Source organism: Doryrhamphus excisus, unplaced genomic scaffold, assembly GCF_037039965.1.
Source record: "Doryrhamphus excisus strain RoL-2023G ecotype Guam unplaced genomic scaffold, RoL_Dexc_Guam_v1.1 HiC_scaffold_24, whole genome shotgun sequence".
NCBI classification, from domain to species: Eukaryota; Metazoa; Chordata; class Actinopteri; order Syngnathiformes; family Syngnathidae; genus Doryrhamphus; species Doryrhamphus excisus.
This window is the reverse complement of record NW_027621862.1, coordinates 6,584,091-6,610,757: the sequence shown is the minus strand read 5'-3', so window position 1 is coordinate 6,610,757 and position 26,667 is coordinate 6,584,091. Positions and strand designations below refer to the sequence as shown.

Genomic DNA, 26,667 nt, shown 5'->3' with positions numbered 1-26,667 from the left:
GTTCTGCCCATTCGCAGGAAAAAGAGCCTTTGTACTTTTTTCACATGAACTCTAAAGAAAAGTATAAGCTGAGAGACACTGCATTAGCCGGGAATTGACACTGCATTGGCAAGCTAGAATTCTACCACTGAACAACCAATGCCACATGGGGAAACACTGTCGGAGAAAAAATTAAACTGTCAAGTGGCTGAGCCTATGCAAAGTGGCGCTGAATGACAAAACATCACAATGTCATACTCTTTGGATTTAGCACCTTCTGGCGTAATGGGATCCACAACAATCATGTCAGCTGTCGTTTTTGAAGGGCAAGTGACAAAAAGAGGTACGTGGATCAAAATTCAGCTGCCAAAGTTTCACGGACCACGCACCAGGCACTGCTGGGATTTGAACCCAGGATCTCCTGTTTACTAGACAGGCACTTTCACCAGCTAAGCCACAGCGCTAGCTGAGCAAGTAACCCCGGCAATGCTGCCTTTACTCTTCTAGACATTAACTGCTTGCAACGTTGAGACAACGCCACTTGTCGTGTGTCATTTGGTCAGCAGGTGGGGAATCCCGTATGTATTTGGCACCGATACAAAGGGTTTACCAATTGGGAGGAATGCAAGGGCTCTCCAAAAGAGTCCAACACAAGTGTCACACGAGGGTCTAGAAATGGTCCCTGGGACTGACACAAATAACTAGGCTGTTAATCTGGACTAACATAACATAATAACCACATGGAAAACAAAACGCAGAGTGTATGAATGCCTTTTAAAAAGTGGACTCTGGAGGGTCAGGATGGCCGAGCAGTCGAAGGCGCTGCATTCAGGTTGCAGTCTCTAATGAGGCGTGGGTTTGAGTCTGTTGTGGAAAAAATTCTATCATCCTAAGTAGGATAGAGAATGCCTGAAATAAATACATAACTCTGACAGTTTTTATTACCTTTGCAAAACAAAGGGGCCAGACAACACACAGTATGCATGGCGGCCTGTAGGTGTCTGGCCAAGAGTGGTCTCTTGGCGGGAACTTTTACACTCCATAGCATGCAAATGAATTATATTACAATAGAATAGAGACATTCATGTCACTCCCCCGATGCCACCCTCATGTATGGGGGTTAGTCTACACACCCATTCTTCTGGCACAGTTTGTCACACCCATGCGAGGTAACCTCCTAGGGTCAACCATTTGGTGGGACCTCTTGATGTTCCCTTTCCCATGAAGGTAAGTTGGCAAATAGTTTGTAAAGGTGTGACTTTGGTCTCTTGATTTCATCAACATCGATCACGACAACACAGCCAGACAATTACATATTAAGACCAGACATGTACAGTTGGGAGGTGACATACAACAAATGTTCACAGCATTAGGTCTGCAAAGTGTTCAGCTGATGCACATTTACTGGAAAGGAAAATGGGCTTTTGTCACGGTAGCCGTGCCGACACAAGCTAAAATGTTTCTCCCGCCAGGACAACACCCACATGAAATTCAAGCTATGCTCACAGACGAATAAGAACCAGCTGGAATGAGCAATCTGCACCTCCAAGTCTGAGTTTATGGTTGTTGCCCAGAAAAGCATAGCTCACAGCCGTAATTGTATAGTGGTTCCTACTCTGTGTTGTGGCCGCAGCAACCCCGGCCGATTCAGGGTCATGGCAGGTGTGTGTTGCTTTTGTAATTGGATTGTCTGAAAAGACAAGATTGTCTGTCCACTTGAAGTGTGGTGATGTAAAAATACACTAGTTTTGACCACACCTGTATTTTTAGTAAACATTATTAGCATGCAATGAATCAAAGTATAAGGTACGATGTCGGAGATCAAGAACACTTTTGTTGGGAAAAAAAGCCATAACATATCATTTCAACAATACGGGTATCAAACCCGCTATTTCTTGCATGTAGAGCAAGAACTCTAGCCTTTGAGTTAAATCCCCCCGCTGCACAAGAAGGCTGCCGCAATTTCTGCAACACCAAAACACTAATTAAGATGTGTCATTTTGAGTCAACAAGACCATGTCCACAAAGGAGATGAGGTGACCGAGATGTTAAGGTGATGGACTGCTAATCCATTGTGTTCTGCACGCATGGGTTTGAATCCCATCCTCATCGGACTATACAAATGCACCAGTTTTGACACCACCTGTGTTTTTAGGAAACATCATTAGAATGCAATTAATCCAAGTATCCGGTACGATGTGGGAGATTGAGAATGCTTTTTTGGCAAGAAAAAGGCATACTATAACATTTGGAGAATGCAGGCATCGATTCCACTTCATCTCACATGCGAAGTGAGCGCTCTACCATTTGTGGTCATACAAGAATGGGATTTGTTTTTGTGTACTTCGAATGAAATGTTTTCCGCATGTTGCAGAATTTTCCACAGGAAAAAATTTTTAAGATGTATCAACAAAAGGGCTGAACCGCCCAATGTGGGGCTCGAACCCACAACCCTGAGATTAAGAGTCTCATGCTCTCCCAACTGAGCTAACCGGGCCTTTTTCGGCCAAGAAATCACTTTTTTTTTTTTTAAATTTATGTGGTCTTCTCGATGTTTGATCAAATCCACACCCAACCTAGTTCCTATGGGAACAAAGGAGCGAGAGGTTCAGTCATAGCTGAGAACTTTGGAAGTGTAGTCATCTTAACCCTCCTGTTATGTTCATTTGTCAGGAACAGCCATGATGTTCCCGGGTCAGTTTGCATGTTTATTTATCTGAAAGAGGTCCAAAACCAAAAAAATCCCCACAAGCATTGTTAGTTATTCACTACTAACTCCATTACTAACTATTCTATCAATGTTTAGTGCAATGGTGTACCTTACCTCTCACAGGTAATGGTTTAATTCATTTTAATTAATTAATTAATTAAATTAATCAGAGGCATCATGACCAGTCTGCATCAAAACATTATCTGAAATCCTGTGGCAGGTTTCGGGCATTGATTCCTAATTCAGTTGCCATCCCTGATAGATGGTAATGGTAATGGTAATCATGCCGACGTCATCTGACGTCTGTGTCGCATCCTGATTGGCTGGCACCAAATGTCAACGACACGAGCGCGGCCCCCGCTTGGCAAGTGAGAATTCTACCACTGAACCACCAATGCCACGTGGGGACACACTGTAAGAGAAAAAAATTCAACTGTCAAGTGGATGAGCCTCTGCAAAGTGGCGCTGAATGACAACACATCACAATGTCATACTCTTTGGATTCAAGCACCTTCTGACGTAATGGGATCCACAACAATCACGTCAGCTGTGGATGCAACGTCAATTCGTTCTTGAAGGGCAAGTGACAAAACAAAGTACATGGTTCAGAAATCAGCTGCCAAAGTTTCACTGACCAAGCACCCAGGCACTGCTGGGATTTGAACCCAGGATCTTCTGTTTACTAAACAGGCACTTTGACCAGCTTAGCCACAGCGCCAGCAGTGCATCTGGCACCAACACAAAAACAGTTTGCCAATGGGGAAAAATGTTCATACAAGGGAGGGAGTCCAAAGTCCTACACGTGTGGATTGAGAGTCCCTGGGTGGGCTCGAACCACCAACCTCTCAGTTAACAGCCAAACGTGCTGACCAATTGCGTGACAGAGACTACAACAGCATGACTGCAGTAAGGTTTCAATAAGTGCTGTCCACCTTAACTCTCGGGTGGTCCCTCGATAAGGCCGCTGAAAACAGCATGTCAAAAGCAGAGTGGCAACAAACCTCTCGGCCACCGAGACTGCAAGAAGCAGATCAATGGGGACAGTGGACCCCATTATCCTCTACCCAAAATTTAGACCACCATTGTAGAGAACGCGGGCCGCGAAAGGACAACACCCCAGCCCTCATAACCAACAGTACTCCACCACAAGGTAAACAGCATGGCCAACCAAAGCGTCACAACCCCATTGGATTTCAAGTCCAACGCCTTAACCTCTCGGCCACCGTGACTGCTTGGAAAAGACCAATGGGGCAGGTGACCCCATTGTCCTAGAACCAAAATGTTGCTGATGTCAAGGATCAGCTGGCAACATGTGCATGGGAGGAAGACACATGGTTTGTGTGAGGGGCTACACAAGTCTTTCCACTTCTAGTTAAAAGCCAGGCACCTCACATCGTTTCCATAAAGTACCAAGGGATTGTCCTGTTGCCCTTGTATTTTGTGGGCAAAAAGGAGGCGTTTGCAAGTGGACCTCAGACCCTATCACTGGTCACCTGAACAGGGACTTGAATCCCGGACACTCAGATCAAAAGTCTAATGTTCAGTTGACTGGCTCAAACTTAGTCTTGTCTGACCACTCTTTTGTCCAGAAGATATTTGGCTAATGTGGTCTGATTTCTTAAACCTGCAAATGTCCAAATACACAAGGGTATTGTCTTTGTAGGGCGCATTGACACACAGTTTGCCAATTGGGAACCACACAAGTGCTGTGCAAGAGTGGAGCGCAAACATGAATAAACACTGACACTGATGCACCCAGAGAACGTCCCTGGGTGGGCTCGAACCACCAGCCTCCCGGTTAACAGCCGAGCGCGCTGACCGATTGCACCACAGAGACTCACACCCTGCCAACTTCTGTTCAGTTGAAGCCATACTAATGCATGCTATGCTTCCAGCATGCCCTTTGTTTTGGATGTGACTCGCACCTTCTGGTGTAACAATCAAACAACATTGCAAACCAGGACACCAGCTTTACTCTTTGATGAACGCAAAGTATTTTTGGGTACAATCCAGGGGTCTTGTGCTCTCACGGAAATGGCTCTGTCCTTTTTCAACATGAGTTGAGGCGAAATGTATTAAAATGGACAGAATGCATTGGTCACTCAAGCAGAATTTCTCAGTTTGCCAATTTCAGACTGCGTGACAAAGAATCAAGTCAAACTCCATCGACAGGATGGACAGGGGACAACAAAGCAGGGAAGATAAGGGATAGGGAGGAGAGGGGAAAGATGCGACCGCTTTTGTTGAGAGCCAGAGAAGAAGCTCTCCTCTCTGCAAGGTCAAGTACAGTATGCCAGAAAATTTGACCTCGTGAGTTGCCCTCATTCAACAAAGGCCTGGATAGCTCAGTTGGTAGAGCATCAGACTTTTAATCTGAGGGTCCAGGGTTCAAGTCCCTGTTCAGGCGGGTGAAGGGAGGCCCCTTCCCTGAAATGTTACACCTACTTCCTTTATCCTCCTTCTGTGGTCAAGTACAGTACGCCAGAAGATTTCTGCTCCTTCATCCTCAACACCGAGAAGGCCAAGGAGATGGCCGTGCACACAAGGAGTAACTTGTTTAAGTAAACCTTTTCGACCTAGCACCTTTGCGATCTTCCAGGACTGTGGATAAACACCATTGTCAATAATTAAATTGAAGATATGGCATATGGGCTCCTGAATCAACTTTGCTGCCGCCCTCAGTAACCTACCATCCAAATTATCAATACCACATGGCTCATCGCTTTTAATGGAATGCAACAGTTTTCCTACCTCATCTACACTTATCCTCTTAAATTGAAAACTACACAGTTTATCCTACACAATATTGTTCTTTATCTGACAGTCTACCATCAACATCTATCATCTGATCTCTAATCAAATTTATTTTATTAATAAAAAGATATTGCTGCTCCCAGTCAGGTAACTGACATTTGGACAGGTTTTGAGTGGAGATGGGATTTGTCTTGGTCCTCGGTCGAACGGTTAGGGTCATTCGTAAGCGCTATCTGCCAACTGCTGTCATTCTGAAGTGACTGACGACATAAATACGAATAAAACCCGTCAATAAATGATAGACTTGAGTTTCTGGTAAGTACTACACAAGAAGATAAGGTGCTCAACTGGAGAAGGGAGTGTGGACTGGGTTTAGGGTTAGACCAATACTGTATTTGGCATAGAAATTGGGGCTCAGATTAGTGTTTGGTACTTGGGAACAATAAATCAAGGACTGGGTTTCTTCACTATTACATGACAAGAGACTAGTCGAGAGAACGTAGCCAGGATTAGGTTTGGGGTATTTGTCTGATGCTGAGGGACAGATCCTGGACTAATTTCCGATCCCAACATCTCTTCTACAAAAAAGCACTTGACTTCTTGGAGAATGCGGGCATCGATCCCGCTCCCTCTCGCATGCAAAGCGAGCACTCTACCATTTGAGCTAATTCCCCTGCCATCACAGTGTTGACAGAGAAGGTTCAGTCTCATAACTATTTTGGTTCCTTTGCTGGAGTACGTCAATTCCGCAGCTGACCGAGTTTCTCGGGGAACACAAGGAGCGAGAGGTTCAGTCATCACTGGGAACTTTGGAAGTGTAGTCACCTTTAGTCAGGTCTGCTTTGGTGAACTTCAGAGGCATCATGACCAGTCTGCATCAAAACATTATCTGAAATCCTGTGGCAGGTTTCTGGCATTGATTCTTAATTCAGTTGCCATCCCTGATAGATGGTAATGGTAATGGTAATCATGCCCGCGTGGCAGGCGAGTCTCTTTGCTTGTCTGACGTCTGTGTCGCACCCTGATTAGCTGGCAGCAAATGTGAACCACCAATGCCACGTGGGGACACACTGTAAGAGAAAAAAAATCAACTGTCAAGTGGATGAGCCTCTGCAAAGTGGCGCTGAATGACAACACATCACAATGTCATACTCTTTGGATTCAAGCACCTTCTGGCGTAATGGGATCCACAACAATCATGTCAGCTGTGGATGCAACGTCAATTCATTCTTGAAGGGCAAGTGACAAAAAGAAGTACATGGTTCAGAAATCAGCTGCCAAAGTTTCACTGACCAAGCACCCAAGGCACTGCTGGGATTTGAACCCAGGATCTCCTGTTTACTAGACAGGCACTTTGACCAGCTTAGCCACAGTGCCAGCAGTGCATCTGGCACCAACACAAAAACAGTTCGCCAATGGGGAAAATGTTCATACAAGGGAGGGAGTCCAAAATCATACACATTTGTGGATTGAGAGTCCCTGGGTGGGCTCGAACCACCAACCTCTCAGTTAACAGCCAAACGTGCTGACCAATTGCGTCACAGAGACTACAACAGCATGACTGCAGTAAGGTTTCAATAAGTGCTGTCCACCTTAACTCTCGGGTGGTCCGGTCTGTTACGTTTCAGGTGTCATTCTGAATTCTGCCCTTTCGCAGGAAAAGAGCCTTTGTACTTTTTCAACATGAGCTCTAAAGAAAGGTATAAGCTGAGATATACTGCATTGGCCGGGAATCGGACCCGGGCCTCCCGCTTGGCAAGCGAGAATTCTACCACTGAACCACCAATGCCACGTTGGGAAACACTGTCGGAGAACAAATTAAATTGTCGAGTGGATGTGCCTCTGCAAAGTGGCGCTAAATGACAAAACATCACAACACACGCACAGGATGCCAGGGGAGGCCGAGTACTAACAGAGCTGAGCGAGAGGGCATAAGAAAAAAATTTGTGACCTTGTGGTGGTTACCCGACCAAGGATATGGTGCACGTCTGATGCGCAATGCATGCCAGGTGATGTTCATCTAGCGAGCAGACATTCTTGTGGGGGACAAGCTCAACAGTAGGAATGTTAAGAGAACTGACCAGTCCGCTATCAATGAAGTTCTCGTCCGCCCCAGAGTCAATTAATGCTGTGGTAGGAGAAGCTTCCCCCGCCCAGGATATCGTACCTTCCACCTGAAGTCGGCCCACCAAAGCGGATGACGCAGCCGGTGTGGTTGGAGCGGGCAGTGCCAGCAGCTGGGGAATATCCCTGGTGGAGGAAGAGCATTGGCGTGCTGGGCGAACTGGACCGCGGGAAATTGTGTGTAGGACTCCCACAGTACAGGCACAGCCACAGGCGTAGACGGTGACTACTCTCCGCTGACGAAAGGCGACTGGCTCCCAGTTGCATGGGGACGACACTCCCGACGTCGTCAGACGGCGCTCCAGGAGGGAGGGAGGAGTGGTGCCGGAAGAGCCCCGGGAGGTGGGATTTGGAGCCGACGTGTGGGTCGGAGCGGCTCCGCCCGATACGCGTTTCGTAGCGCCTTGTCATTCCAGCAGCTCTCTGCCGCTATCCCGGTTAGCTCAGTTGGTCAGCGTGTGGTGCTAATAACGCCAAGGTCATGGGTTCAACCCCTCGTACTGGCCACTCTTCTTTATGTGCTCCAGGAACAACAAAACGGCGACAACCCACTTGCCCCCATATCCAACATCACACCACCCACCTGTGAAACACCCTCGACAAGGCCGCTGAAAACAGCATGTCAAAAGCAGAGTGGCAACAAACCTCTCGGCCACCGAGACTGCAAGAAGCAGATCAATGGGGACAGTGGACCCCATTATCCTCTACCCAAAATTTAGACCACAATTGTAGAGAACACGGGCCGCGAAAGGACAACACCCCAGCCCTCATAACCAACAGTACTCCACCACAAGGTAAACAGCATGGCCAACCAAAGCGTCACAACCCCATTGGATTTCAAGTCCAACGCCTTAACCTCTCGGCCACCGTGACTGCTTGGAAAAGACCAATGGGGGCAGGTGACCCCATTGTCCTAGAACCAAAATGTTGCTGATGTCAAGGATCAGCTGGCAACATGTGCATGGGAGGAAGACACATGGTTTGTGTGAGGGGCTACACAAGTCTTTCCACTTCTAGTTAAAAGCCAGGCACCTCACATCGTTTCCATAAAGTACCAAGGGATTGTCCTGTTGCCCTTGTATTTTGTGGGCAAAAAGGAGGCGTTTGCAAGTGGACCTCAGACCCTATCACTGGTCACCTGAACAGGGACTTGAATCCCGGACACTCAGATCAAAAGTCTAATGTTCAGTTGACTGGCTCAAACTTAGTCTTGTCTGACCACTCTTTTGTCCAGAAGATATTTGGCTAATGTGGTCTGATTTCTTAAACCTGCAAATGTCCAAATACACAAGGGTATTGTCTTTGTAGGGCGCATTGACACACAGTTTGCCAATTGGGAACCACACAAGTGCTGTGCAAGAGTGGAGCGCAAACATGAATAAACACTGACACTGATGCACCCAGAGAACGTCCCTGGGTGGGCTCGAACCACCAGCCTCCCGGTTAACAGCCGAGCGCGCTGACCGATTGCGCCACAGAGACTCACACCCTGCCAACTTCTGTTCAGTTGAAGCCATACTAACGCATGCTATGCTTCCAGCATGCCCTTTGTTTTGGATGTGACTCGCACCTTCTGGTGTAACAATCAAACAACATTGCAAACCAGGACACCAGCTTTACTCTTTGATGAACGCAAAGTATTTTTGGGTACAATCCAGGGGTCTTGTGCTCTCACGGAAATGACTCTGTCCTTTTTCAACATGAGTTGAGACGAAATGTATTAAAATGGACAGAATGCATTGGTCACTCAAGCAGAATTTCTCAGTTTGCCAATTTCAGACTGCGTGACAAAGAATCAAGTCAAACTCCATCGACAGGATGGACAGGGGACAACAAAGCAGGGAAGATAAGGGATAGGGAGGAGAGGGGAAAGATGCGACCGCTTTTGTTGAGAGCCAGAGAAGAAGCTCTCCTCTCTGCAAGGTCAAGTACAGTATGCCAGAAGATTTGACCTCGTGAGTTGTCCTCGTTCAACAAAGGCCTGGATAGCTCAGTTGGTAGAGCATCAGACTTTTAATCTGAGGGTCCAGGGTTCAAGTCCCTGTTCAGGCAGGTGAAGGGAGGCCCCTTCCCTGAAATGTTACACTTCCTTCTGTGGTCAAGTACAGTACGCCAGAAGATTTCTGCTCCTTCATCCTCAACACCGAGAAGGCCAAGGAGATGGCCGTGCACACAAGGAGTAACTTGTTTAAGTAAACCTTTTCGACCTAGCACCTTTGCGATCTTCCAGGACTGTGGATAAACGCCATTGTCAATAATTAAATTATTAAATTAAATTATCGAACCACTAACCTCTCAGTTAACAGCCAAACGTGCTGACCAATTGCGTGACAGAGACTACAACAGCATGACTGCAGTAAGGTTTCAATAATTGCTGTCCACCTTAACTCTCGGGTGGTCCGGTCTGTTACGTTTCAGGTGTCATTCTGAATTCTGCCCTTTCGCAGGAAAAGAGCCTTTGTACTTTTTCAACATGAGCTCTAAAGAAAGGTATAAGCTGAGATATACTGCATTGGCCGGGAATCGGACCCGGGCCTCCCGCTTGGTAAGCGAGAATTCTACCACTGAACCACCAATGCCACGTTGGGAAACACTGTCGGAGAACAAATTAAATTGTCGAGTGGATGTGCCTCTGCAAAGTGGCGCTAAATGACAAAACATCACAACACACGCACAGGATGCCAGGGGAGGCCGAGTACTAACAGAGCTGAGCGAGAGGGCATAAGAAAAAAATTTGTGACCTTGTGGTGGTTACCCGACAGCACCAAGCATATGGTGCACGTCTGATGCGCAATGCATGCCAGATGATGTTCATCTAGCGAGCAGACATTCTTGTGGGGGACAAGCTCAACTGTAGGAATGTTAAGAGAACTGACCAGTCCGCTATCAATGAAGTTCTCGTCCGCCCCAGAGTCAATTAATGCTGTGGTAGGAGAAGCTTCCCCCGCCCAGGATATCGTACCTTCCACCTGAAGTCGGCCCACCAAAGCGGATGACGCAGCCGGTGTGGTTGGAGCGGGCAGTGCCAGCAGCTGGGGAATATCCCTGGTGGAGGAAGAGCATTGGCGTGCTGGGCGAACTGGACCGCGGGAAATTGTGTGTAGGACTCCCACAGTACAGGCACAGCCACAGGCGTAGACGGTGACTCCTCTCCGCTGACAAAAGGCGACTGGCTCCCAGTTGCATGGGGACGACACTCCCGACGTCGTCAGACGGCGCTCCACTGCTGGAGCAGGGAGGGAGGAGTGGTGCCGGAAGAGCCCCGGGAGGTGGGATTTGGAGCCGACGTGTGGGTCGGAGCGGCTCCGCCCGATACGCGTTTCGTAGCGCCTTGTCATTCCAGCAGCTCTCTGCCGCTATCCCGGTTAGCTCAGTTGGTCAGCGTGTGGTGCTAATAACGCCAAGGTCATGGATTCAACCCCTCGTACTGGCCACTCTTCTTTATGTGCTCCAGGAACAACAAAACGGCGACAACCCACTTGCCCCCATATCCAACATCACACCACCCACCTGTGAAACACCCTCGACAAGGCCGCTGAAAACAGCATGTCAAAAGCAGAGTGGCAACAAACCTCTCGGCCATCGAGACTGCAAGAAGCAGATCAATGGGGACAGTGGACCCCATTATCCTCTACCCAAAATTTAGACCACCATTGTAGAGAACGCGGGCCGCGAAAGGACAACACCCCAGCCCTCATAACCAACAGTACTCCACCACAAGGTAAACAGCATGGCCAACCAAAGCGTCACAACCCCATTGGATTTCAAGTCCAACGCCTTAACCTCTCGGCCACCGTGACTGCTTGGAAAAGACCAATGGGGGCAGGTGACCCCATTGTCCTAGAACCAAAATGTTGCTGATGTCAAGGATCAGCTGGCAACATGTGCATGGGAGGAAGACACATGGTTTGTGTGAGGGGCTACACAAGTCTTTCCACTTCTAGTTAAAAGCCAGGCACCTCACATTGTTTCCATAAAGTACCAAGGGATTGTCCTGTTGCCCTTGTATTTTGTGGGCAAAAAGGAGGCGTTTGCAAGTGGACCTCAGACCCTATCACTGGTCACCTGAACAGGGACTTGAATCCCGGACACTCAGATCAAAAGTCTAATGTTCAGTTGACTGGCTCAAACTTAGTCTTGTCTGACCACTCTTTTGTCCAGAAGATATTTGGCTAATGTGGTCTGATTTCTTAAACCTGCAAATGTCCAAATACACAAGGGTATTGTCTTTGTAGGGCGCATTGACACACAGTTTGCCAATTGGGAACCACACAAGTGCTGTGCAAGAGTGGAGCGCAAACATGAATAAACACTGACACTGATGCACCCAGAGAACGTCCCTGGGTGGGCTCGAACCACCAGCCTCCCGGTTAACAGCCGAGCGCGCTGACCGATTGCGCCACAGAGACTCACACCCTGCCAACTTCTGTTCAGTTGAAGCCATACTAACGCATGCTATGCTTCCAGCATGCCCTTTGTTTTGGATGTGACTCGCACCTTCTGGTGTAACAATCAAACAACATTGCAAACCAGGACACCAGCTTTACTCTTTGATGAACGCAAAGTATTTTTGGGTACAATCCAGGGGTCTTGTGCTCTCACGGAAATGGCTCTGTCCTTTTTCAACATGAGTTGAGACGAAATGTATTAAAATGGACAGACTGCATTGGTCACTCAAGCAGAATTTCTCAGTTTGCCAATTTCAGACTGCGTGACAAAGAATCAAGTCAAACTCCATCGACAGGATGGACAGGGGACAACAAAGCAGGGAAGATAAGGGATAGGGAGGAGAGGGGAAAGATGCGACCGCTTTTGTTGAGAGCCAGAGAAGAAGCTCTCCTCTCTGCAAGGTCAAGTACAGTATGCCAGAAGATTTGACCTTGTGACTTTTAATCTGAGGGTCCAGGGTTCAAGTCCTTGTTCAGGCAGGTGAAGGGAGGCCCCTTCCCTGAAATGTTACACCTCCTTCTGTGGTCAAGTACAGTACGCCAGAAGATTTCTGCTCCTTCATCCTCAACACCGAGAAGGCCAAGGAGATGGCCGTGCACACAAGGAGTAACTTGTTTAAGTAAACCTTTTCGACCTAGCACCTTTGCGATCTTCCAGGACTGTGGATAAACGCCATTGTCAATAATCAAATTATTAAATTAAATTATCGAACCACCAACCTCTCAGTTAACAGCCAAACGTGCTGACCAATTGCGTGACAGAGACTACAACAGCATGACTGCAGTAAGGTTTCAATAATTGCTGTCCACCTTAACTCTCGGGTGGTCCGGTCTGTTACGTTTCAGGTGTCATTCTGAATTCTGCCCTTTCGCAGGAAAAGAGCCTTTGTACTTTTTCAACATGAGCTCTAAAGAAAGGTATAAGCTGAGATATACTGCATTGGCCGGGAATCGGACCAGGGCCTCCCGCTTGGCAAGCGAGAATTCTACCACTGAACCACCAATGCCACGTTGGAAAACACTGTCGGAGAACAAATTAAATTGTCGAGTGGATGTGCCTCTGCAAAGTGGCGCTAAATGACAAAACATCACAAAACACGCACAGGATGCCAGGGGAGGCCGAGTACTAACAGAGCTGAGCGAGAGGGCATAAGAAAAAAAATTGTGACCTTGTGGTGGTTACCCGACAGCACCAAGGATATGGTGCACGTCTGATGCGCAATGCATGCCAGATGATGTTCATCTAGCGAGCAGACATTCTTGTGGGGGACAAGCTCAACTGTAGGAATGTTAAGAGAACTGACCAGTCCGCTATCAATGAAGTTCTCGTCCGCCCCAGAGTCAATTAATGCTGTGGTAGGAGAAGCTTCCCCCGCCCAGGATATCGTACCTTCCACCTGAAGTCGGCCCACCAAAGCGGATGACGCAGCCGGTGTGGTTGGAGCGGGCAGTGCCAGCAGCTGGGGAATATCCCTGGTGGAGGAAGAGCATTGGCGTGCTGGGCGAACTGGACCGCGGGAAATTGTGTGTAGGACTCCCACAGTACAGGCACAGCCACAGGCGTAGACGGTGACTCCTCTCCGCTGACGAAAGGCGACTGGCTCCCAGTTGCATGGGGACGACACTCCCGACGTCGTCAGACGGCGCTCCACTGCTGGAGCAGGGAGGGAGGAGTGGTGCCGGAAGAGCCCCGGGAGGTGGGATTTGGAGCCGACGTGTGGGTCGGAGCGGCTCCGCCCGATACGCGTTTCGTAGCGCCTTGTCATTCCAGCAGCTCTCTGCCGCTATCCCGGTTAGCTCAGTTGGTCAGCGTGTGGTGCTAATAACGCCAAGGTCATGGGTTCAACCCCTCGTACTGGCCACTCTTCTTTATGTGCTCCAGGAACAACAAAACGGCGACAACCCACTTGCCCCCATATCCAACATCACACCACCCACCTGTGAAACACCCTCGACAAGGCCGCTGAAAACAGCATGTCAAAAGCAGAGTGGCAACAAACCTCTCGGCCACCGAGACTGCAAGAAGCAGATCAATGGGGACAGTGGACCCCATTATCCTCTACCCAAAATTTAGACCACCATTGTAGAGAACGCGGGCCGCGAAAGGACAACACCCCAGCCCTCATAACCAACAGTACTCCACCACAAGGTAAACAGCATGGCCAACCAAAGCGTCACAACCCCATTGGATTTCAAGTCCAACGCCTTAACCTCTCGGCCACCGTGACTGCTTGGAAAAGACCAATGGGGCAGGTGACCCCATTGTCCTAGAACCAAAATGTTGCTGATGTCAAGGATCAGCTGGCAACATGTGCATGGGAGGAAGACACATGGTTTGTGTGAGGGGCTACACAAGTCTTTCCACTTCTAGTTAAAAGCCAGGCACCTCACATCGTTTCCATAAAGTACCAAGGGATTGTCCTGTTGCCCTTGTATTTTGTGGGCAAAAAGGAGGCGTTTGCAAGTGGACCTCAGACCCTATCACTGGTCACCTGAACAGGGACTTGAATCCCGGACACTCAGATCAAAAGTCTAATGTTCAGTTGACTGGCTCAAACTTAGTCTTGTCTGACCACTCTTTTGTCCAGAAGATATTTGGCTAATGTGGTCTGATTTCTTAAACCTGCAAATGTCCAAATACACAAGGGTATTGTCTTTGTAGGGCGCATTGACACACAGTTTGCCAATTGGGAACCACACAAGTGCTGTGCAAGAGTGGAGCGCAAACATGAATAAACACTGACACTGATGCACCCAGAGAACGTCCCTGGGTGGGCTCGAACCACCAGCCTCCCGGTTAACAGCCGAGCGCGCTGACCGATTGCGCCACAGAGACTCACACCCTGCCAACTTCTGTTCAGTTGAAGCCATACTAACGCATGCTATGCTTCCAGCATGCCCTTTGTTTTGGATGTGACTCGCACCTTCTGGTGTAACAATCAAACAACATTGCAAACCAGGACACCAGCTTTACTCTTTGATGAACGCAAAGTATTTTTGGGTACAATCCAGGGGTCTTGTGCTCTCACGGAAATGGCTCTGTCCTTTTTCAACATGAGTTGAGGCGAAATGTATTAAAATGGACAGAATGCATTGGTCACTCAAGCAGAATTTCTCAGTTTGCCAATTTCAGACTGCGTGACAAAGAATCAAGTCAAACTCCATCGACAGGATGGACAGGGGACAACAAAGCAGGGAAGATAAGGGATAGGGAGGAGAGGGGAAAGATGCGACCGCTTTTGTTGAGAGCCAGAGAAGAAGCTCTCCTCTCTGCAAGGTCAAGTACAGTATGCCAGAAAATTTGACCTCGTGAGTTGCCCTCATTCAACAAAGGCCTGGATAGCTCAGTTGGTAGAGCATCAGACTTTTAATCTGAGGGTCCAGGGTTCAAGTCCCTGTTCAGGCGGGTGAAGGGAGGCCCCTTCCCTGAAATGTTACACCTACTTCCTTTATCCTCCTTCTGTGGTCAAGTACAGTACGCCAGAAGATTTCTGCTCCTTCATCCTCAACACCGAGAAGGCCAAGGAGATGGCCGTGCACACAAGGAGTAACTTGTTTAAGTAAACCTTTTCGACCTAGCACCTTTGCGATCTTCCAGGACTGTGGATAAACACCATTGTCAATAATTAAATTGAAGATATGGCATATGGGCTCCTGAATCAACTTTGCTGCCGCCCTCAGTAACCTACCATCCAAATTATCAATACCACATGGCTCATCGCTTTTAATGGAATGCAACAGTTTTCCTACCTCATCTACACTTATCCTCTTAAATTGAAAACTACACAGTTTATCCTACACAATATTGTTCTTTATCTGACAGTCTACCATCAACATCTATCATCTGATCTCTAATCAAATTTATTTTATTAATAAAAAGATATTGCTGCTCCCAGTCAGGTAACTGACATTTGGACAGGTTTTGAGTGGAGATGGGATTTGTCTTGGTCCTTGGTCGAACGGTTAGGGTCATTCGTAAGCGCTATCTGCCAACTGCTGTCATTCTGAAGTGACTGACGACATAAATACGAATAAAACCCGTCAATAAATGATAGACTTGAGTTTCTGGTAAGTACTACACAAGAAGATAAGGTGCTCAACTGGAGAAGGGAGTGTGGACTGGGTTTAGGGTTAGACCAATACTGTATTTGGCATAGAAATTGGGGCTCAGATTAGTGTTTGGTACTTGGGAACAATAAATCAAGGACTGGGTTTCTTCACTATTACATGACAAGAGACTAGTCGAGAGAACGTAGCCAGGATTAGGTTTGGGGTATTTGTCTGATGCTGAGGGACAGATCCTGGACTAATTTCCGATCCCAACATCTCTTCTACAAAAAAGCACTTGACTTCTTGGAGAATGCGGGCATCGATCCCGCTCCCTCTCGCATGCAAAGCTAGCACTCTACCATTTGAGCTAATTCCCCTGCCATCACAGTGTTGACAGAGAAGGTTCAGTCTCATAACTATTTTGGTTCCTTTGCTGGAGTACGTCAATTCCGCAGCTGACCGAGTTTCTCGGGGAACACAAGGAGCGAGAGGTTCAGTCATCACTGGGAACTTTGGAAGTGTAGTCACCTTTAGTCAGGTCTGCTTTGGTGAACTTCAGAGGCATCATGACCAGTCTGCATCAAAACATTATCTGAAATCCTGTGGCAGGTTTCTGGCATTGATTCTTAATTCAGTTGCCATCCCTGATAGATGGTAATGGTAATGGTAATCATGCCCGCGTGGCAGGCGAGTCTCTTTGCTTGTCTGACGTCTGTGTCGCACCCTGATTAGCTGGCAGCAAATGTGAACCACCAATGCCACGTGGGGACACACTGTAAGAGAAAAAAAATCAACTGTCAAGTGGATGAGCCTCTGCAAAGTGGCGCTGAATGACAACACATCACAATGTCATACTCTTTGGATTCAAGCACCTTCTGGCGTAATGGGATCCACAACAATCATGTCAGCTGTGGATGCAACGTCAATTCATTCTTGAAGGGCAAGTGACAAAAAGAAGTACATGGTTCAGAAATCAGCTGCCAAAGTTTCACTGACCAAGCACCCAAGGCACTGCTGGGATTTGAACCCAGGATCTCCTGTTTACTAGACAGGCACTTTGACCAGCTTAGCCACAGTGCCAGCAGTGCATCTGGCACCAACACAAAAACAGTTCGCCAATGGGGAAAATGTTCATACAAGGGAGGGAGTCCAAAATCATACACATTTGTGGATTGAGAGTCCCTGGGTGGGCTCGAACCACCAACCTCTCAGTTAACAGCCAAACGTGCTGACCAATTGCGTCACAGAGACTACAACAGCATGACTGCAGTAAGGTTTCAATAAGTGCTGTCCACCTTAACTCTCGGGTGGTCCGGTCTGTTACGTTTCAGGTGTCATTCTGAATTCTGCCCTTTCGCAGGAAAAGAGCCTTTGTACTTTTTCAACATGAGCTCTAAAGAAAGGTATAAGCTGAGATATACTGCATTGGCCGGGAATCGGACCCGGGCCTCCCGCTTGGCAAGCGAGAATTCTACCACTGAACCACCAATGCCACGTTGGGAAACACTGTCGGAGAACAAATTAAATTGTCGAGTGGATGTGCCTCTGCAAAGTGGCGCTAAATGACAAAACATCACAACACACGCACAGGATGCCAGGGGAGGCCGAGTACTAACAGAGCTGAGCGAGAGGGCATAAGAAAAAAATTTGTGACCTTGTGGTGGTTACCCGACCAAGGATATGGTGCACGTCTGATGCGCAATGCATGCCAGGTGATGTTCATCTAGCGAGCAGACATTCTTGTGGGGGACAAGCTCAACAGTAGGAATGTTAAGAGAACTGACCAGTCCGCTATCAATGAAGTTCTCGTCCGCCCCAGAGTCAATTAATGCTGTGGTAGGAGAAGCTTCCCCCGCCCAGGATATCGTACCTTCCACCTGAAGTCGGCCCACCAAAGCGGATGACGCAGCCGGTGTGGTTGGAGCGGGCAGTGCCAGCAGCTGGGGAATATCCCTGGTGGAGGAAGAGCATTGGCGTGCTGGGCGAACTGGACCGCGGGAAATTGTGTGTAGGACTCCCACAGTACAGGCACAGCCACAGGCGTAGACGGTGACTACTCTCCGCTGACGAAAGGCGACTGGCTCCCAGTTGCATGGGGACGACACTCCCGACGTCGTCAGACGGCGCTCCACTGCTGGAGCAGGGAGGGAGGAGTGGTGCCGGAAGAGCCCCGGGAGGTGGGATTTGGAGCCGACGTGTGGGTCGGAGCGGCTCCGCCCGATACGCGTTTCGTAGCGCCTTGTCATTCCAGCAGCTCTCTGCCGCTATCCCGGTTAGCTCAGTTGGTCAGCGTGTGGTGCTAATAACGCCAAGGTCATGGGTTCAACCCCTCGTACTGGCCACTCTTCTTTATGTGCTCCAGGAACAACAAAACGGCGACAACCCACTTGCCCCCATATCCAACATCACACCACCCACCTGTGAAACACCCTCGACAAGGCCGCTGAAAACAGCATGTCAAAAGCAGAGTGGCAACAAACCTCTCGGCCACCGAGACTGCAAGAAGCAGATCAATGGGGACAGTGGACCCCATTATCCTCTACCCAAAATTTAGACCACAATTGTAGAGAACACGGGCCGCGAAAGGACAACACCCCAGCCCTCATAACCAACAGTACTCCACCACAAGGTAAACAGCATGGCCAACCAAAGCGTCACAACCCCATTGGATTTCAAGTCCAACGCCTTAACCTCTCGGCCACCGTGACTGCTTGGAAAAGACCAATGGGGGCAGGTGACCCCATTGTCCTAGAACCAAAATGTTGCTGATGTCAAGGATCAGCTGGCAACATGTGCATGGGAGGAAGACACATGGTTTGTGTGAGGGGCTACACAAGTCTTTCCACTTCTAGTTAAAAGCCAGGCACCTCACATCGTTTCCATAAAGTACCAAGGGATTGTCCTGTTGCCCTTGTATTTTGTGGGCAAAAAGGAGGCGTTTGCAAGTGGACCTCAGACCCTATCACTGGTCACCTGAACAGGGACTTGAATCCCGGACACTCAGATCAAAAGTCTAATGTTCAGTTGACTGGCTCAAACTTAGTCTTGTCTGACCACTCTTTTGTCCAGAAGATATTTGGCTAATGTGGTCTGATTTCTTAAACCTGCAAATGTCCAAATACACAAGGGTATTGTCTTTGTAGGGCGCATTGACACACAGTTTGCCAATTGGGAACCACACAAGTGCTGTGCAAGAGTGGAGCGCAAACATGAATAAACACTGACACTGATGCACCCAGAGAACGTCCCTGGGTGGGCTCGAACCACCAGCCTCCCGGTTAACAGCCGAGCGCGCTGACCGATTGCGCCACAGAGACTCACACCCTGCCAACTTCTGTTCAGTTGAAGCCATACTAACGCATGCTATGCTTCCAGCATGCCCTTTGTTTTGGATGTGACTCGCACCTTCTGGTGTAACAATCAAACAACATTGCAAACCAGGACACCAGCTTTACTCTTTGATGAACGCAAAGTATTTTTGGGTACAATCCAGGGGTCTTGTGCTCTCACGGAAATGGCTCTGTCCTTTTTCAACATGAGTTGAGGCGAAATGTATTAAAATGGACAGAATGCATTGGTCACTCAAGCAGAATTTCTCAGTTTGCCAATTTCAGACTGCGTGACAAAGAATCAAGTCAAACTCCATCGACAGGATGGACAGGGGACAACAAAGCAGGGAAGATAAGGGATAGGGAGGAGAGGGGAAAGATGCGACCGCTTTTGTTGAGAGCCAGAGAAGAAGCTCTCCTCTCTGCAAGGTCAAGTACAGTATGCCAGAAGATTTGACCTCGTGAGTTGCCCTCATTCAACAAAGGCCTGGATAGCTCAGTTGGTAGAGCATCAGACTTTTAATCTGAGGGTCCAGGGTTCAAGTCCCTGTTCAGGCAGGCCTTCCCTGAAATGTTACACCTCCTTCTGTGGTCAAGTACAGTACGCCAGAAGATTTCTGCTCCTTCATCCTCAACACCGAGAAGGCCAAGGAGATGGCTGTGCACACAAGGAGTAAGTTGTTTAAGTAAACCTTTTCGACCTAGCACCTTTGCGATCTTCCAGGACTGTGGATAAACGCCATTGTCAATAATTAAATTATTAAATTAAATTATCGAACCACTAACCTCTCAGTTAACAGCCAAACGTGCTGACCAATTGCGTGACAGAGACTACAACAGCATGACTGCAGTAAGGTTTCAATAATTGCTGTCCACCTTAACTCTCGGGTGGTCCGGTCTGTTACGTTTCAGGTGTCATTCTGAATTCTGCCCTTTCGCAGGAAAAGAGCCTTTGTACTTTTTCAACATGAGCTCTAAAGAAAGGTATAAGCTGAGATATACTGCATTGGCCGGGAATCGGACCCGGGCCTCCCGCTTGGCAAGCGAGAATTCTACCACTGAACCACCAATGCCACGTTGGGAAACACTGTCGGAGAACAAATTAAATTGTCGAGTGGATGTGCCTCTGCAAAGTGGCGCTAAATGACAAAACATCACAACACACGCACAGGATGCCAGGGGAGGCCGAGTACTAACAGAGCTGAGCGAGAGGGCATAAGAAAAAAATTTGCCAGATGATGTTCATCTAGCGAGCAGACATTCTTGTGGGGGACAAGCTCAACTGTAGGAATGTTAAGAGAACTGACCAGTCCGCTATCAATGAAGTTCTCGTCCGCCCCAGAGTCAATTAATGCTGTGGTAGGAGAAGCTTCCCCCGCCCAGGATATCGTACCTTCCACCTGAAGTCGGTCCACCAAAGCGGATGACGCAGCCGGTGTGGTTGGAGCGGGCAGTGCCAGCAGCTGGGGAATATCCCTGGTGGAGGAAGAGCATTGGCGTGCTGGGCGAACTGGACCGCGGGAAATTGTGTGTAGGACTCCCACAGTACAGGCACAGCCACAGGCGTAGACGGTGACTCCTCTCCGCTGACGAAAGGCGACTGGCTCCCAGTTGCATGGGGACGACACTCCCGACGTCGTCAGACGGCGCTCCACTGCTGGAGCAGGGAGGGAGGAGTGGTGCCGGAAGAGCCCCGGGAGGTGGGATTTGGAGCCGACGTGTGGGTCGGAGCGGCTCCGCCCGATACGCGTTTCGTAGCGCCTTGTCATTCCAGCAGCTCTCTGCCGCTATCCCGGTTAGCTCAGTTGGTCAGCGTGTGGTGCTAATAACGCCAAGGTCATGGGTTCAACCCCTCGTACTGGCCACTCTTCTTTATGTGCTCCAGGAACAACAAAACGGCGACAACCCACTTGCCCCCATATCCAACATCACACCACCCACCTGTGAAACACCCTCGACAAGGCCGCTGAAAACAGCATGTCAAAAGCAGAGTGGCAACAAACCTCTCGGCCACCGAGACTGCAAGAAGCAGATCAATGGGGACAGTGGACCCCATTATCCTCTACCCAAAATTTAGACCACCATTGTAGAGAACGCGGGCCGCGAAAGGACAACACCCCAGCCCTCATAACCAACAGTACTCCACCACAAGGTAAACAGCATGGCCAACCAAAGCGTCACAACCCCATTGGATTTCAAGTCCAACGCCTTAACCTCTCGGCCACCGTGACTGCTTGGAAAAGACCAATGGGGCAGGTGACCCCATTGTCCTAGAACCAAAATGTTGCTGATGTCAAGGATCAGCTGGCAACATGTGCATGGGAGGAAGACACATGGTTTGTGTGAGGGGCTACACAAGTCTTTCCACTTCTAGTTAAAAGCCAGGCACCTCACATCGTTTCCATAAAGTACCAAGGGATTGTCCTGTTGCCCTTGTATTTTGTGGGCAAAAAGGAGGCGTTTGCAAGTGGACCTCAGACCCTATCACTGGTCACCTGAACAGGGACTTGAATCCCGGACACTCAGATCAAAAGTCTAATGTTCAGTTGACTGGCTCAAACTTAGTCTTGTCTGACCACTCTTTTGTCCAGAAGATATTTGGCTAATGTGGTCTGATTTCTTAAACCTGCAAATGTCCAAATACACAAGGGTATTGTCTTTGTAGGGCGCATTGACACACAGTTTGCCAATTGGGAACCACACAAGTGCTGTGCAAGAGTGGAGCGCAAACATGAATAAACACTGACACTGATGCACCCAGAGAACGTCCCTGGGTGGGCTCGAACCACCAGCCTCCCGGTTAACAGCCGAGCGCGCTGACCGATTGCGCCACAGAGACTCACACCCTGCCAACTTCTGTTCAGTTGAAGCCATACTAACGCATGCTATGCTTCCAGCATGCCCTTTGTTTTGGATGTGACTCGCACCTTCTGGTGTAACAATCAAACAACATTGCAAACCAGGACACCAGCTTTACTCTTTGATGAACGCAAAGTATTTTTGGGTACAATCCAGGGGTCTTGTGCTCTCACGGAAATGGCTCTGTCCTTTTTCAACATGAGTTGAGGCGAAATGTATTAAAATGGACAGAATGCATTGGTCACTCAAGCAGAATTTCTCAGTTTGCCAATTTCAGACTGCGTGACAAAGAATCAAGTCAAACTCCATCGACAGGATGGACAGGGGACAACAAAGCAGGGAAGATAAGGGATAGGGAGGAGAGGGGAAAGATGCGACCGCTTTTGTTGAGAGCCAGAGAAGAAGCTCTCCTCTCTGCAAGGTCAAGTACAGTATGCCAGAAAATTTGACCTCGTGAGTTGCCCTCATTCAACAAAGGCCTGGATAGCTCAGTTGGTAGAGCATCAGACTTTTAATCTGAGGGTCCAGGGTTCAAGTCCCTGTTCAGGCGGGTGAAGGGAGGCCCCTTCCCTGAAATGTTACACCTACTTCCTTTATCCTCCTTCTGTGGTCAAGTACAGTACGCCAGAAGATTTCTGCTCCTTCATCCTCAACACCGAGAAGGCCAAGGAGATGGCCGTGCACACAAGGAGTAACTTGTTTAAGTAAACCTTTTCGACCTAGCACCTTTGCGATCTTCCAGGACTGTGGATAAACACCATTGTCAATAATTAAATTGAAGATATGGCATATGGGCTCCTGAATCAACTTTGCTGCCGCCCTCAGTAACCTACCATCCAAATTATCAATACCACATGGCTCATCGCTTTTAATGGAATGCAACAGTTTTCCTACCTCATCTACACTTATCCTCTTAAATTGAAAACTACACAGTTTATCCTACACAATATTGTTCTTTATCTGACAGTCTACCATCAACATCTATCATCTGATCTCTAATCAAATTTATTTTATTAATAAAAAGATATTGCTGCTCCCAGTCAGGTAACTGACATTTGGACAGGTTTTGAGTGGAGATGGGATTTGTCTTGGTCCTCGGTCGAACGGTTAGGGTCATTCGTAAGCGCTATCTGCCAACTGCTGTCATTCTGAAGTGACTGACGACATAAATACGAATAAAACCCGTCAATAAATGATAGACTTGAGTTTCTGGTAAGTACTACACAAGAAGATAAGGTGCTCAACTGGAGAAGGGAGTGTGGACTGGGTTTAGGGTTAGACCAATACTGTATTTGGCATAGAAATTGGGGCTCAGATTAGTGTTTGGTACTTGGGAACAATAAATCAAGGACTGGGTTTCTTCACTATTACATGACAAGAGACTAGTCGAGAGAACGTAGCCAGGATTAGGTTTGGGGTATTTGTCTGATGCTGAGGGACAGATCCTGGACTAATTTCCGATCCCAACATCTCTTCTACAAAAAAGCACTTGACTTCTTGGAGAATGCGGGCATCGATCCCGCTCCCTCTCGCATGCAAAGCGAGCACTCTACCATTTGAGCTAATTCCCCTGCCATCACAGTGTTGACAGAGAAGGTTCAGTCTCATAACTATTTTGGTTCCTTTGCTGGAGTACGTCAATTCCGCAGCTGACCGAGTTTCTCGGGGAACACAAGGAGCGAGAGGTTCAGTCATCACTGGGAACTTTGGAAGTGTAGTCACCTTTAGTCAGGTCTGCTTTGGTGAACTTCAGAGGCATCATGACCAGTCTGCATCAAAACATTATCTGAAATCCTGTGGCAGGTTTCTGGCATTGATTCTTAATTCAGTTGCCATCCCTGATAGATGGTAATGCTAATGGTAATCATGCCCGCGTGGCAGGCGAGTCTCTTTGCTTGTCTGACGTCTGTGTCGCACCCTGATTAGCTGGCAGCAAATGTGAACCACCAATGCCACGTGGGGACACACTGTAAGAGAAAAAAAATCAACTGTCAAGTGGATGAGCCTCTGCAAAGTGGCGCTGAATGACAACACATCACAATGTCATACTCTTTGGATTCAAGCACCTTCTGGCGTAATGGGATCCACAACAATCATGTCAGCTGTGGATGCAACGTCAATTCATTCTTGAAGGGCAAGTGACAAAAAGAAGTACATGGTTCAGAAATCAGCTGCCAAAGTTTCACTGACCAAGCACCCAAGGCACTGCTGGGATTTGAACCCAGGATCTCCTGTTTACTAGACAGGCACTTTGACCAGCTTAGCCACAGTGCCAGCAGTGCATCTGGCACCAACACAAAAACAGTTCGCCAATGGGGAAAATGTTCATACAAGGGAGGGAGTCCAAAATCATACACATTTGTGGATTGAGAGTCCCTGGGTGGGCTCGAACCACCAACCTCTCAGTTAACAGCCAAACGTGCTGACCAATTGCGTCACAGAGACTACAACAGCATGACTGCAGTAAGGTTTCAATAAGTGCTGTCCACCTTAACTCTCGGGTGGTCCGGTCTGTTACGTTTCAGGTGTCATTCTGAATTCTGCCCTTTCGCAGGAAAAGAGCCTTTGTACTTTTTCAACATGAGCTCTAAAGAAAGGTATAAGCTGAGATATACTGCATTGGCCGGGAATCGGACCCGGGCCTCCCGCTTGGCAAGCGAGAATTCTACCACTGAACCACCAATGCCACGTTGGGAAACACTGTCGGAGAACAAATTAAATTGTCGAGTGGATGTGCCTCTGCAAAGTGGCGCTAAATGACAAAACATCACAACACACGCACAGGATGCCAGGGGAGGCCGAGTACTAACAGAGCTGAGCGAGAGGGCATAAGAAAAAAATTTGTGACCTTGTGGTGGTTACCCGACCAAGGATATGGTGCACGTCTGATGCGCAATGCATGCCAGGTGATGTTCATCTAGCGAGCAGACATTCTTGTGGGGGACAAGCTCAACAGTAGGAATGTTAAGAGAACTGACCAGTCCGCTATCAATGAAGTTCTCGTCCGCCCCAGAGTCAATTAATGCTGTGGTAGGAGAAGCTTCCCCCGCCCAGGATATCGTACCTTCCACCTGAAGTCGGCCCACCAAAGCGGATGACGCAGCCGGTGTGGTTGGAGCGGGCAGTGCCAGCAGCTGGGGAATATCCCTGGTGGAGGAAGAGCATTGGCGTGCTGGGCGAACTGGACCGCGGGAAATTGTGTGTAGGACTCCCACAGTACAGGCACAGCCACAGGCGTAGACGGTGACTACTCTCCGCTGACGAAAGGCGACTGGCTCCCAGTTGCATGGGGACGACACTCCCGACGTCGTCAGACGGCGCTCCACTGCTGGAGCAGGGAGGGAGGAGTGGTGCCGGAAGAGCCCCGGGAGGTGGGATTTGGAGCCGACGTGTGGGTCGGAGCGGCTCCGCCCGATACGCGTTTCGTAGCGCCTTGTCATTCCAGCAGCTCTCTGCCGCTATCCCGGTTAGCTCAGTTGGTCAGCGTGTGGTGCTAATAACGCCAAGGTCATGGGTTCAACCCCTCGTACTGGCCACTCTTCTTTATGTGCTCCAGGAACAACAAAACGGCGACAACCCACTTGCCCCCATATCCAACATCACACCACCCACCTGTGAAACACCCTCGACAAGGCCGCTGAAAACAGCATGTCAAAAGCAGAGTGGCAACAAACCTCTCGGCCACCGAGACTGCAAGAAGCAGATCAATGGGGACAGTGGACCCCATTATCCTCTACCCAAAATTTAGACCACAATTGTAGAGAACACGGGCCGCGAAAGGACAACACCCCAGCCCTCATAACCAACAGTACTCCACCACAAGGTAAACAGCATGGCCAACCAAAGCGTCACAACCCCATTGGATTTCAAGTCCAACGCCTTAACCTCTCGGCCACCGTGACTGCTTGGAAAAGACCAATGGGGGCAGGTGACCCCATTGTCCTAGAACCAAAATGTTGCTGATGTCAAGGATCAGCTGGCAACATGTGCATGGGAGGAAGACACATGGTTTGTGTGAGGGGCTACACAAGTCTTTCCACTTCTAGTTAAAAGCCAGGCACCTCACATCGTTTCCATAAAGTACCAAGGGATTGTCCTGTTGCCCTTGTATTTTGTGGGCAAAAAGGAGGCGTTTGCAAGTGGACCTCAGACCCTATCACTGGTCACCTGAACAGGGACTTGAATCCCGGACACTCAGATCAAAAGTCTAATGTTCAGTTGACTGGCTCAAACTTAGTCTTGTCTGACCACTCTTTTGTCCAGAAGATATTTGGCTAATGTGGTCTGATTTCTTAAACCTGCAAATGTCCAAATACACAAGGGTATTGTCTTTGTAGGGCGCATTGACACACAGTTTGCCAATTGGGAACCACACAAGTGCTGTGCAAGAGTGGAGCGCAAACATGAATAAACA

General features: G+C 48.6%; 25 non-coding genes across 25 annotated transcripts; 6 read left to right on the top strand and 19 right to left on the bottom strand.

The window, feature by feature from the left end:
• Positions 1-369: 369 nt before the first annotated feature.
• Positions 370-443, bottom strand: trnat-agu (transfer RNA threonine (anticodon AGU)). The gene has a single exon. It is a non-coding gene; the product is annotated as a tRNA-Thr (tRNA).
• Positions 444-2,009: 1,566 nt separating this feature from the next.
• Positions 2,010-2,091, top strand: trnas-gcu (transfer RNA serine (anticodon GCU)). The gene has a single exon. It is a non-coding gene; the product is annotated as a tRNA-Ser (tRNA).
• A 312-nt stretch (positions 2,092-2,403) lies between these two features.
• trnak-cuu (transfer RNA lysine (anticodon CUU)) lies at positions 2,404-2,476 on the bottom strand. Its single transcript has one exon. It is a non-coding gene; the product is annotated as a tRNA-Lys (tRNA).
• An 857-nt stretch (positions 2,477-3,333) lies between these two features.
• trnat-agu (transfer RNA threonine (anticodon AGU)) lies at positions 3,334-3,407 on the bottom strand. The gene has a single exon. It is a non-coding gene; the product is annotated as a tRNA-Thr (tRNA).
• Positions 3,408-4,452: 1,045 nt separating this feature from the next.
• trnan-guu (transfer RNA asparagine (anticodon GUU)) lies at positions 4,453-4,526 on the bottom strand. The gene has a single exon. It is a non-coding gene; the product is annotated as a tRNA-Asn (tRNA).
• Positions 4,527-5,023: 497 nt separating this feature from the next.
• trnak-uuu (transfer RNA lysine (anticodon UUU)) lies at positions 5,024-5,096 on the top strand. The gene has a single exon. It is a non-coding gene; the product is annotated as a tRNA-Lys (tRNA).
• Positions 5,097-6,044: 948 nt separating this feature from the next.
• trnaa-ugc (transfer RNA alanine (anticodon UGC)) lies at positions 6,045-6,117 on the bottom strand. The gene has a single exon. It is a non-coding gene; the product is annotated as a tRNA-Ala (tRNA).
• A 629-nt stretch (positions 6,118-6,746) lies between these two features.
• On the bottom strand, positions 6,747-6,820 carry trnat-agu (transfer RNA threonine (anticodon AGU)). The gene has a single exon. It is a non-coding gene; the product is annotated as a tRNA-Thr (tRNA).
• Positions 6,821-7,161: 341 nt separating this feature from the next.
• trnag-gcc (transfer RNA glycine (anticodon GCC)) lies at positions 7,162-7,232 on the bottom strand. Its single transcript has one exon. It is a non-coding gene; the product is annotated as a tRNA-Gly (tRNA).
• Positions 7,233-8,975: 1,743 nt separating this feature from the next.
• On the bottom strand, positions 8,976-9,049 carry trnan-guu (transfer RNA asparagine (anticodon GUU)). The gene has a single exon. It is a non-coding gene; the product is annotated as a tRNA-Asn (tRNA).
• A 497-nt stretch (positions 9,050-9,546) lies between these two features.
• trnak-uuu (transfer RNA lysine (anticodon UUU)) lies at positions 9,547-9,619 on the top strand. The gene has a single exon. It is a non-coding gene; the product is annotated as a tRNA-Lys (tRNA).
• A 456-nt stretch (positions 9,620-10,075) lies between these two features.
• On the bottom strand, positions 10,076-10,146 carry trnag-acc (transfer RNA glycine (anticodon ACC)). Its single transcript has one exon. It is a non-coding gene; the product is annotated as a tRNA-Gly (tRNA).
• Positions 10,147-11,902: 1,756 nt separating this feature from the next.
• Positions 11,903-11,976, bottom strand: trnan-guu (transfer RNA asparagine (anticodon GUU)). The gene has a single exon. It is a non-coding gene; the product is annotated as a tRNA-Asn (tRNA).
• A 2,801-nt stretch (positions 11,977-14,777) lies between these two features.
• On the bottom strand, positions 14,778-14,851 carry trnan-guu (transfer RNA asparagine (anticodon GUU)). The gene has a single exon. It is a non-coding gene; the product is annotated as a tRNA-Asn (tRNA).
• Positions 14,852-15,348: 497 nt separating this feature from the next.
• trnak-uuu (transfer RNA lysine (anticodon UUU)) lies at positions 15,349-15,421 on the top strand. The gene has a single exon. It is a non-coding gene; the product is annotated as a tRNA-Lys (tRNA).
• A 1,650-nt stretch (positions 15,422-17,071) lies between these two features.
• On the bottom strand, positions 17,072-17,145 carry trnat-agu (transfer RNA threonine (anticodon AGU)). The gene has a single exon. It is a non-coding gene; the product is annotated as a tRNA-Thr (tRNA).
• A 341-nt stretch (positions 17,146-17,486) lies between these two features.
• Positions 17,487-17,557, bottom strand: trnag-gcc (transfer RNA glycine (anticodon GCC)). Its single transcript has one exon. It is a non-coding gene; the product is annotated as a tRNA-Gly (tRNA).
• A 1,751-nt stretch (positions 17,558-19,308) lies between these two features.
• Positions 19,309-19,382, bottom strand: trnan-guu (transfer RNA asparagine (anticodon GUU)). Its single transcript has one exon. It is a non-coding gene; the product is annotated as a tRNA-Asn (tRNA).
• Positions 19,383-19,879: 497 nt separating this feature from the next.
• On the top strand, positions 19,880-19,952 carry trnak-uuu (transfer RNA lysine (anticodon UUU)). The gene has a single exon. It is a non-coding gene; the product is annotated as a tRNA-Lys (tRNA).
• Positions 19,953-20,396: 444 nt separating this feature from the next.
• On the bottom strand, positions 20,397-20,467 carry trnag-gcc (transfer RNA glycine (anticodon GCC)). The gene has a single exon. It is a non-coding gene; the product is annotated as a tRNA-Gly (tRNA).
• A 1,692-nt stretch (positions 20,468-22,159) lies between these two features.
• On the bottom strand, positions 22,160-22,233 carry trnan-guu (transfer RNA asparagine (anticodon GUU)). The gene has a single exon. It is a non-coding gene; the product is annotated as a tRNA-Asn (tRNA).
• A 497-nt stretch (positions 22,234-22,730) lies between these two features.
• trnak-uuu (transfer RNA lysine (anticodon UUU)) lies at positions 22,731-22,803 on the top strand. Its single transcript has one exon. It is a non-coding gene; the product is annotated as a tRNA-Lys (tRNA).
• A 948-nt stretch (positions 22,804-23,751) lies between these two features.
• trnaa-ugc (transfer RNA alanine (anticodon UGC)) lies at positions 23,752-23,824 on the bottom strand. The gene has a single exon. It is a non-coding gene; the product is annotated as a tRNA-Ala (tRNA).
• Positions 23,825-24,453: 629 nt separating this feature from the next.
• Positions 24,454-24,527, bottom strand: trnat-agu (transfer RNA threonine (anticodon AGU)). Its single transcript has one exon. It is a non-coding gene; the product is annotated as a tRNA-Thr (tRNA).
• Positions 24,528-24,868: 341 nt separating this feature from the next.
• Positions 24,869-24,939, bottom strand: trnag-gcc (transfer RNA glycine (anticodon GCC)). The gene has a single exon. It is a non-coding gene; the product is annotated as a tRNA-Gly (tRNA).
• Between the last annotated feature and the right edge of the window lie 1,728 nt (positions 24,940-26,667).